We start from the raw sequence: 10,807 nt of genomic DNA on the forward strand, positions 1-10,807 counted from the left end.
GAAATCCGCAGGTGAGGAGAGAAGGGGTCGGTGATGTCCATTGGAGCAGGAGGCGGAGGTTCAGAGGGGCCGACAGTGTTCAGACCAGCAGACGTTCTGCTGCCGTGGCTCAGACGGTCGGAGATGAACTCCGGGCGTAACTCGTAACAGAATCACGGGCGTTTCCGTACGTTAGCATACATGGACAAGGGCGTGTGTGTGGGTACGAGTACATCGCTTCACTTCTACAGGCAGAAGAGTTCACATTATTTATGTTTAATTTCTGTTTAGTTTTTGACGCATATCGCTGTGTTAAGTTCCACGGTCAACAGGCTAATGGCTATTGAAGTGTCTTTCACCCCGAATAATCTGCACGTATGTCAGCAGAGGCCATTTTATTAAGCGTCCTCCTTCCTTGGCGTATTCTTCTGTGCCAAGCAGGATTGTCTCCTTGACCAAACCCCCAGAACGTTCCTGGTGTGTTAGAGCAGTGATTTCACATATTTTAAAACTTATGAGTGCCTTGGGTCAAGACGGCTTAATGTGTTTTCCTCTCAATGACATTCACGTTCACGTAGGAGAAGAGGTTTATAGACCTTAGGTCATCAGCACTGCAAATTCAGGGTTATTTCTTTTTCAAATTCAGTCAACTTGAGAATTTAACTGAAATCTAATTGAGGTATTGCAAAACCATCGTTGAATGTTTGTGTGAAGAAAAAAAATTGAATTGGATTATTTTAGGAAATTTTTAATTCAGGACTTGAATTTAAAATTAATTTCCTGTACAGACTGAATTAAAGCTGGCATTGATCGCCAACTCTGGCTTGCTCTGTGAGTTTTGACTATGTCCAAATGCCTTGATAGATGTTTGTTTAAAAACACCAAAGATAAAAACATCTGTTATCGGAAAGACAAAATGAAATGTTTTTATTCAACATAATATTTCATAAACATATTTCCCTTAAATAGTCATCCACAACTGATAACATATTGGATTTTGTAGCAGAACACTGAAGATGGCCCAATGAAGCTTAATTGCCTGCTGAGTAATTGTTTTTGAGCCCTAAAAAACTGGTTTAACGAACGTTGATTTTAGCTGATTTGTGTCACTAATTTGTTTCAGGGGAAACACGAATCAAAAAATGTTCTTTTTTTTTTGTCAAAAAGAACTTAATCACGTTTGCATCTAGTAATATCAGGTCCGTATCATCACTGGATAAACAAGACAAGCTGTTTCCGAACTCGGTAGGAACGACGGTGAACATGCGCAATGCGCCCCCGACGCCACGCGGAAGAGAATGCGTCCACCGCTGCCTGGTCAGACTTCCACGTGTCCGGAGTCCTCTCCCGACCAGATGTTTCCAGGATTTTCCCACCGCTCGTCCTCCCCAGCTCCGAGAACTTCGCATCCCAGTGTTTCTCAGGCTAAATTTAAACCGCGATAATTACAACAACAACAACAAAAAAAAAAAAACTAAGAAAGGATGCGCCATGGCCGCAGTGAAAAAAACAGGAGCTGTTATGGCAGTACGCCCCTCCGTGCCTCACACGCAGGGAACGGTCCGGCCGGTTTCACAGACGAGGTCTTCAGTGGTCTCTAAAATTAAATTCTGCAAATTCCTTTGCTTTTCAAAAGCGGTCTCTGTAAGACGGGTCCGTGAGAATACAAGCAGAATCTTTTGTTTTTCTAGATCCTAGTAGATGAGACTTTCATTTCTGTTCTCAACTTAGAAGCCCAAATATTTAGTAACTATATAAAGTATTACATTTATACATGCAGATGTTGCAGACCTTACAAAAATGTATCAAAAAAACAAAAAACGGTTTTCTCTAAACTAAAAAAAAATACTTAATCAAATTAGAATTTACCGTTCTTTATATACTATTATATTTTAAACATAAAGAATTTCCAAAATGGTGCACAGTATGTAATATTTCATGCCATCTAAATGTAAAATGCACGTCAACATTTATTTTAGATACTGTACCTTCTTTTTCAATATGTATAATGAATATAGTGATTGTCTTGTATTTGGTTTCAATTTGTATGCAAATAATATACATTTAAATATCATGCATTTATGCATTTTATATAACATAACCCGATAATAATCTTTATACGAGGCACCCAGTAAATAATGTAATGTGATACCGTAAAACAGCTTTTCTATCTCAAAATGAGTCACTTTGCAGATGTCACATGACGGCTGCGATATTACAGCATGTGCACAAATGCATAATTTCACACGCGTGTGATCTGAAAGACTGCCTATCTCTACAGGCTGTCAGTGATATCAGTCTGTACATGGACAGATGTAGAGAGATACACAAAGCATGATGCTCAAAAAACGAGAGCAATCTTAATATTGGTTATCACTCGCATCGCTTAAAAGGGGAGTCAATGCTCAGGCTGTAGGGGGTGGGGTGGGGGAGGGGGATTGGGGGGGGGCATGCAGAGGGGCCAGGGGAAAAGTTTAGACCCTGGGAGAGCTGCTGGAACCCCGGTTTCCCCTTTCGGGCTGATAAGGGAGCGGAGAGGGGCCGGCCATGGAAAGGCAAGCGGGCTTATCTGGGGCCCTCCGGGCGGTCACAGGTCAATGGGTAACTTCCATCAGAAACAATACCTCTGTCCCCCCCCTCCCCTACACCCCCCAGCACCCCCCCCCCCAAACCGCTCACAATACGCCAGCTTTGAAGGGAAATAAAGAGAGATGTTGCGCTCTCCTCTGTCTCCTCTCTTCTCCTCTATCTCTTGTTTTCTCTCTTTTTCTCTTCTCTCCTTTTCTCTCTATCTCTCTCCTCCTTTTTTCCTTCTCTCTCTATCTCTCTCTTCTCTCTCAGTTCAATAATGCTATATCGCCAAAGCATAACCTCGATACAATACATTAATAAAATTACGATAAAAAAATGAAAAATTAAGGAGTGACTAGAGAGAATCTCAGACAAGTTAAAAGAACTACTATTATTGATAAGAACAGTAATCATCATGGCGACGGTGATGAAACAAACAATGATGATCATTCTCTCTGTGTCACTCCAGGGTATTGACAAGCACGTCTGTTGGTTTCCTGGCAACCCAGAGGAGTGGGGGCACACATGTGCAAGAGGGCCCATTTCGGTCACGTGGCACAAGCCAAGGAGTAGATGGGGTTCACCCACAGGAACAGCCATGACACCGTGGAAACATGGCCACAGGAAAGCATGAGCTGGACTTTGGAACACTAAAATGACAAATCCATTGACCTGTCGATGCTGAGGGGGTGTGGTTCTATCAAGATGATGTCACTTATCCCTCCTCCTAGCATGAATGGCCAGTCATATATTCTCATAGATTTTTTTTTTTTGCTGTTTTGAACCCTTATTTTAAACATGGTCAGTTGCAACAAAATGGCACCATGCCTTGTGCTGTGTGAAACAGCAACCCAAGAGCCTGTCTGAAAAGGAATATGAGCCCACAGTGTTCCACAAGAGGCTCTGCCCACTACCCCCCACCACAAAGTGTCCCACCCAGTTTAAAATTACTAACCCTCCCTCCACCCCCCCCCCCCAAAACCCCATGGGCATTGGGTTCTGGAAACCCCCTCTCCCACCCACCCCCGCACCCACCCATCTCTGGGATGAGGAAGACCAGGTGCCGCCTCTCCATGAGGTCAGAGTTTACATTTCAAAAGGGGTCAGTGGTGGGGGGGTTGGGGGGGGGGTGGAGATATTCCTAAGCGATCCGCTGTCTGTTTTTTAGATCGCGGTTTCCCTGGGCGCGAGACAGAGGGAGGGCCTCGCAGTGGGACACTTCAGCAGCTCTCTGACACTGGAGTCCACTCCACTTCCACATACAGCGCCATACGTGCGTTTCAAACCTCCGTGCATGCGCATGTGTGTACACGCGTGTACACGTGTGTGCGTGCGTTTGCATGTGTGTATATGCCAATCAGACAACGCGCTTACGCTAATCCACGGGTTTGACCGCACACCAATAAAAAGATTTATCAAAGGACTGTGAACGAGAAAATAAAACACAGGAACATGAAAGTTAAACAGAGAAAAAGGATATCCCCAACTTACTCCAAACACACATGTCTAATCCATCCTGCATTTATCTTTCAGTGTAAGGAGGTTTATTTTGATGGGGTTATTTTCTCTGGGGGGGAAAACGGATTGCATGGCTGCTGGTATCAGCTTTCTATTGGGCTGTGTGAAGTAGGATCACCTTACCTTCTGACACTGGTGTGTGTGCGTGCGTGCATGCATGTGTGTGTGTTTGTGTGCGTGTGTGTGTACGCGCATTGTGCCTCCAAATGTGGGTGTTTGTCTCTGTGTGTGCATCTGTTTGTGTTCGCATGTTCGCGTCTGTGTGTGTTTGTGGCACGTGCCCTTGTTTGTGTGTGTGTTTGCATGTGTTTTATGTGTCTGTATATGCATGTGCATGTGTTTGTATGCATTTTGTGTGTGTGTATTTATGCGTATGTGCATGTGTGTGTGTGCCTTTGTGTGTCCATTTGTGTTTGTGTGTTTTGTGTGTGTGTGTGTGTGCTTGTAAGTCCATTTGTGTTTGTGTGTTTTGTGTTGTGTGTCTGTGTTTGTGTGTACGTGTGCAGGTGTGTGTTTTGTGCTTCTGTGTGTTTGTGTGTCCCTTTGTGTTGCGCGTCTGTGTGTGTGTGTGTTTGTAGTGAGAGAGAGACAGAGAGAGGCATCTTGAGGGAAAAGTGAAAAGGTGACAGTATCTGGTAACGGCCTGTCGCTCGGCCACACTGCTCTGCTCCTTCTCTCCTCCCAGGCCCAGGGCTGTGAGGGGGAGGGGGGGGGCAGGGAGAGGAGGGTGAGGGGCTGAGGCTGTCCACTGTCCACTGGCTAATAAGTCACCTCAAAGGCTCCCCTTCAACAGCTCAAATTAAGATAAAACAACTTAATTAACACCGTTCCCTTTCCCCTCAGGCTATCTGTCACCCACGGAGGAGGGCCGGGTTACACTACGACAGCCTTTACTGCTCTTTTGACAGACGAGAAGCCACACACACACACAAACCACACACACACACACACATACACACACACACACAAACCACACACACACATACACAAAAACCACACACACACACACACACGCATGCAAATACACAAACCACACACAAACATATACAAACCACACAGTCACACGCAGACACGTGCACAAACCACACACACACACACATACACACACACACACAAACCACACACAAACACACACACAACACCCACATGTCACGCAATAATCACCAACCCAACACAAATAAGAACAAACAACAAAACCACACTCACACACCACTCAGCTACTGCACCACAAACCACACACAAACATATACAAACCACACAGTCACAAGCAGACACGTGCACAAACCACACACACACACACATACACACACACAAACCACACACACACACATACACACACACACAAACCACACACACACACACATACACACACACACCACACACAAACCACACACACACACACAAACACACACACAAACCACACATGCACGCAAATACACAAACCACACACAAACCACACAGTCACACACAGACACATGCACAAACCACACACACACACACACACACACACGCACACACACACGCAAATATACAAACCACACACACACATTAAATACACAAACCACAAACAAACACACACACATGCATGCTGATACAAAAACCATACACTCACAAAAACAACCACACGCAAACACACACACGCACTTATACAGACATGTACATATGTGCACATGCATACTGTAAATACACGCATTCTCTTTAAAAAGTAAATTAGCAAAATAAGGTTTCTACTGTAAGCACAGTCACTCAAACTGCAGAACACTTGTTTAAGAAGGAATACCAAACCAAAAATTGAGTTTAAAAAAAAATATTTTTTTTACTTTAAATCATTATGCTGTTGCACTTGCACAGAAAAGTGCAGAATGTGCAGAAACTTGACCACACAAGTCAGGAGAAAGTGCACAGCAAACTGAAACCGTTTCTAATGACAACTCAGACTACCAAACAATACAGTACAAATCACATAGGCCAAGCGCTAATATTTAAAGATGTAAAGCACGCGTTTAAATAGTAACTGTTAACAAGATGAAGGCTCTAACTTTGTGAGACAACAAATCAGCACAGACATTGACGTCTTCATTTGTCTCTCTCTCTCCATCTCAATCAATCAATCAATCAATCAATCGGTCAATCAATCAAACAGCCAATCAATCCTTATTTCGTCCTGGGACGTTTACAAATAGGCTGTCACACAGCACGTCATCTCTGTGGGTGGAGTTCCACTGAGCAAACCCCCCCCTGTTCTATGTGTTCTACATTCCGCATTCCGCGTTCTGTGTTCCATACCCGGAGGTGAGCAGGAGCCAGGGGGGGAGAGGCCAGGCTGGAATCCGCTGGCATTGGAGCAGAGGAGAAAAGGGGGAGGGACTTGCCGGGCCCTGGGTTGTGGATTGGGGCCCTGCGTAGCGGGTTGGGGAAATCCAGTGGGTCTGGCAGTTAGAGAATATCAGATACATGGTTTGGACGGCACGTTTCTCCAGTCCTCGGGCTTAGTAGAGACTGTTGATCACACAGGAATCCAGCACTGCCAGCTGCAGCAGTTCAGTCTTCTTTTACCCGGGAAGATTTAGCATGGAGAGGGGGAGAGACACGGCGTGAGAGAGAAAGGAAAACAGAAAGACACTGAGGGAAGGGAATGTGTAAGAGAAAGAGAGGGGGTAGAGCGTGAGAGAGGGGGGGGGAGGGAGGGAGAGAGAGAGGGGAAGACAGGCAGAGACTAAGAGAGAGAAAAAGGGAGGGAGGGAGAGTGAGTGAAAGGAAAAGGGGGAGGGAGGTATGGAGGGAGGCTCTTTCTGCCAACGAATATGAAGGGGCCTGTCGGCTGACCCCAGCACCTGAGCAGCCTCGGGGGGCTTTTCACAAAGACAGAGGCGTTACCCCTCCCCCCATGCTTCTCTTTCACCACAATATCCACCCTTCTTCCCCAAACCCCTGCCCCTTTGCCATCCTGCATTGGCCCCAGAGAATGGGTTAGCCCCACAGGCTTTGAGGAACCCAGGAGGAGAAGGCATTTCCCCTCCAGGGTCTGAAAGGAGAGCGGGACTGTGGGACGGCTCTAAAGGCCTCTCTGGGTGGGACACCTGTCCATCAACGTGGGAGGCGGAGCAACTGTCGCCCAATCACAACAGGGCATTGTGTTCGTAATCGCAATGTTTTTGATCTCTTCACATCGCGGCCTCTCATCTCTTTTTAAAAGTAATGAACAAATCTTAAAATGTATTCTAAATCACTCTGTGGGTGGAGGGGTTCGGATTGCAAAAATATGAGACCTTTTGGTTTTCGCTAACGGTTGAGTCACAGTATCTAGCTGAAATCCTTGGGAAGTGAAAGCATTTGTTGTCATTTCAACTTGAATAAAAAGTGTACAATGGCCTAACTGGAGGAGGTGGGCACATGGGTTGCTTTTCCATGACAGTGTGTGTGTGTGTGTGTGTGTGAAGGTGTGTTTGTGTGTGTGTGCATGTGAGAGAGAGGTGTGTGTGTGTGTCTGTGAGAGTAGAGTGTGTGTGTGTGTGTCTGAGTGTGACTGAGTGTGTGAAAGTGTGTTTGTGTGTATGTGCATGTGAGAGAGAGGTGTGTGTGTGTCTGTGAGAGTAGAGAGTGTGTGTGTATGTGTCAGCATGACTGTGCAGATAGACTGTCTGAGGACGGGGGGTGTTGATCTATTCTTACATGTATTACACCACCCTGCAGATCTGTTCAGGACAATCTTTCATAAAGATTCTTTCCCTCTGTCACCCTCCCCCCCTAACCCCTCCCCCCCAGCCGCTGCAGAACCCCAGCTCACCCCCCTACAGCAGTGACACAGTGCTGCCCAAACAATGGCACGTAGCAAGAACGTCTCTTTTTCAAAATTTTTATTTTAAACTTTACACAACGAGTTTGGTCGACTGAGGAGCTGATTCTGTATCAGTGACAACCTTAGGAATTACAATAGGTAGGAAATGCGAAAGATTTGCAGCCAATGAGATGATTTGGGAATGATGAGTGAGCCAATGCTGAGACCCAGTTTATGTCTGCCTATGGGCAGGACAAGACAGTTCTACTGAATGTCAAAGGCATGCTTTTTTAACCCTTTAAGGTGTAAGATCACAAACATGTGATCAGAATGTTCTTGGCTGAACATTCTAATGCTGACGTTACAATCACTACTGGGAACCGAAAGCAATCGAGTTCTCGAACACTGACTTAGAATTTTGAAAGAAAAAAAAAAAAAAACGTTTTTCAAAAAAACCTGCACTTCAAAGGGATGACTCTCACGCCCCAGTCAGTCGATTTGTCTCCTGCTCTCGTTAAGAAAATCAGCGGTACCGTGAAAACGATGGCCCGCCGCGTCCTTTATCAATGATAAACGGTCGCAATTAAAAAGGTACTTGAGTGCACGGGCGGATTCCAGGGTGACTAAAAAGGATGGGAACTCTTTCAGTTCCCCCCAGATTCCTGAATGACTGCATGCACTCCCCCTCGCGCAGCCTGATCCTCTGAGTTCACTTCTACCCCAACGTTAAAAAAGGGAGGAAAATACTTAAATCAACACTGTGGTATTTTCCCAAAGATGTATATCGCCTATAAACAAATAGGAGATTTATTTATAGGGTTTCGCTGTCAGGACTGGGGACCAGTGTTAGGGGCCGAGCGTCTGACAGGGGAATGTTTCCCAGACTCGGTGGGCCGGCTCTCTCCTGACCGCGCGGAACCTGCAGCTGAGCGATCGGGTTTTATCAGGGTTAGTGCCTGCACTCTGGGAAAGAGAGAGAGAGAGAGAGAGAGAGGGGAAAAAAAACATCAGACAGTGCAAGGAGCAGAGAGCCTGAGAATGCTGGGACAGGTTAGAAATAACAGCTCTTTCAGACGTCTCCTCCCACTCCCCGCTATCCCAGAGGACCTTGGGGCGCCTTCCCACAAGACCATATTTTACTCAGCGTGCGCTGGACCAGGGGGTAGGCGACCTTGGCCCTGGACTGCCGTGTCTGCTTCTGGGTTTGTGCTTCATTTGAACCCGATTGCACAGTTTCAGCAGGTATCCAAAATGTGAGCCTTAATATTGGATATCGATTCCGAGTTCGTATGGTGAAATGCATGAGCATCCCAGCATATCGTCACCTGTTTTCACTAAGACCAATAATGAATCCAGTCAAGTAATTTGGGGTTCAGATGGAGCACAATCTAGAAACGTCTGTGGTACTCCAGGACCAGGATTGCCTATTACTGCAGTAGACCCCATACCATTGGGGCTCTTTCCTTGGTACAAATCGTTCATTGCCAGGGGAAAGTATCACTTGTAATTTAAAGTTAGTTTGCATGTCTCCTTACTGTTGACGTAATTTCACATGAACATTAGTGTTCTTTCAGTTTGACGCATTGCAACATGAACTGTGCACCCCCCAAAATCAGGCAGACGGAACATTCTGAGGTCCTGCTGGTGGGGTGCTTGTCATGGTGAGCGTGGGGAGCCCCTGGCTTTGACAGGTGAGAAGAAAGGTAGGAGTGCGGTAAGATCAAACGACGCACGCAGCATGCAGGGGTTACCCCAGAGATGATGGGGATTCGGAATCGGTATCAAAGTTTGGACGGAAGGACAAAATTTTAAAATCACTACCTTGGTGAACTTGGCAGCGCAACCTGTAAACAGATATATGCTTGGAACGTAAGGAGAGGCATCTACCCTGTAGTCAGAGAAACTGGCGCACGGATACGCTCGGAAAATCCAGCCAGACGGTGAATTATGGTCTGCATTGCGGAAGACCCAGCACAAGGCCACGTCCCATTCTACCGACGGCTGTGCTGTCTTGCGTTTTGAACGGATAAATGAGAGTGCTTTTAAAGCTTATTTACACGCCGGCAGGCAGACCCTTCGCCTCAGACGCCTGGCCCGGAATGCAGCCGCGCAGCGTACGCGCACATTTCTGTCCAGGGTTTTTTCCTCGACGCGACACGGCGCGTTTCGGCTGAACGCGACCCCGTTAGCGTACGAGGCTGCACGCAGCAGGGGGCCCGGGTGGGTGGGTGAGTGAGCGCGCGCGCTAAATTCTCAGCCCCGCCGTAAATCGTAGCCCCGCCCCGCCCCGCCATCCCAGGGCGTAGAGGCTTTCTCTCCCTGGCGCTGTCTCTACGCGCGCGAATGCGATGCGTGTCAAGGGGGGACACATGGCGGCCATAAATCTCACCCCCCCCCCCCCCCGCCGCCACACGCCCCGTTCTCTTTTTAACACCTTCACAGCCGGTCTGATCCAGATTCCTCCGCTTCCCTGTTTTTAGGGCAGTGACCTCTGCAGGGCGTGCAAACGCATTCAGCCAAGTGTCATTCTTAGGCGGCACTCCAAGCCCCAGGAAGATGACACCTCCGCATGTCTCCGGGCTGAGGAGACGTGGGACACAATTGCGTGACTCCAGTGTTGACGTTGGTCAAGCGCGCATCAGATTTGAATCTTCAGGAGTTTCCTTGCCAAGAAAAAAAAAAACTGAGCTCCACAATGTAGAAACGGGACAACGCAGTCAGGGACCTGAAGCTGTAAACAAAGCGTTGCAGGTTCAAATATCTGCAAAGTTCTTGACCTGCAGAACCACCTTTCAGTAAATAATCATAAAAGTCCAAATACAGTCATAGATAAACACATTCAGATATTCTTTTGATACCAATACTCTAAAAGACCAACAATTAGTTTTCAAACAAGGAAAAATGCTTTGAAAAGTAAACAGTTGAACAGTATGCCAAAATTATCCCAATAGATCTGTCAGA

Source organism: Anguilla rostrata, chromosome 14, assembly GCF_018555375.3.
Source record: "Anguilla rostrata isolate EN2019 chromosome 14, ASM1855537v3, whole genome shotgun sequence".
Classification (NCBI taxonomy): domain Eukaryota; kingdom Metazoa; phylum Chordata; class Actinopteri; order Anguilliformes; family Anguillidae; genus Anguilla; species Anguilla rostrata.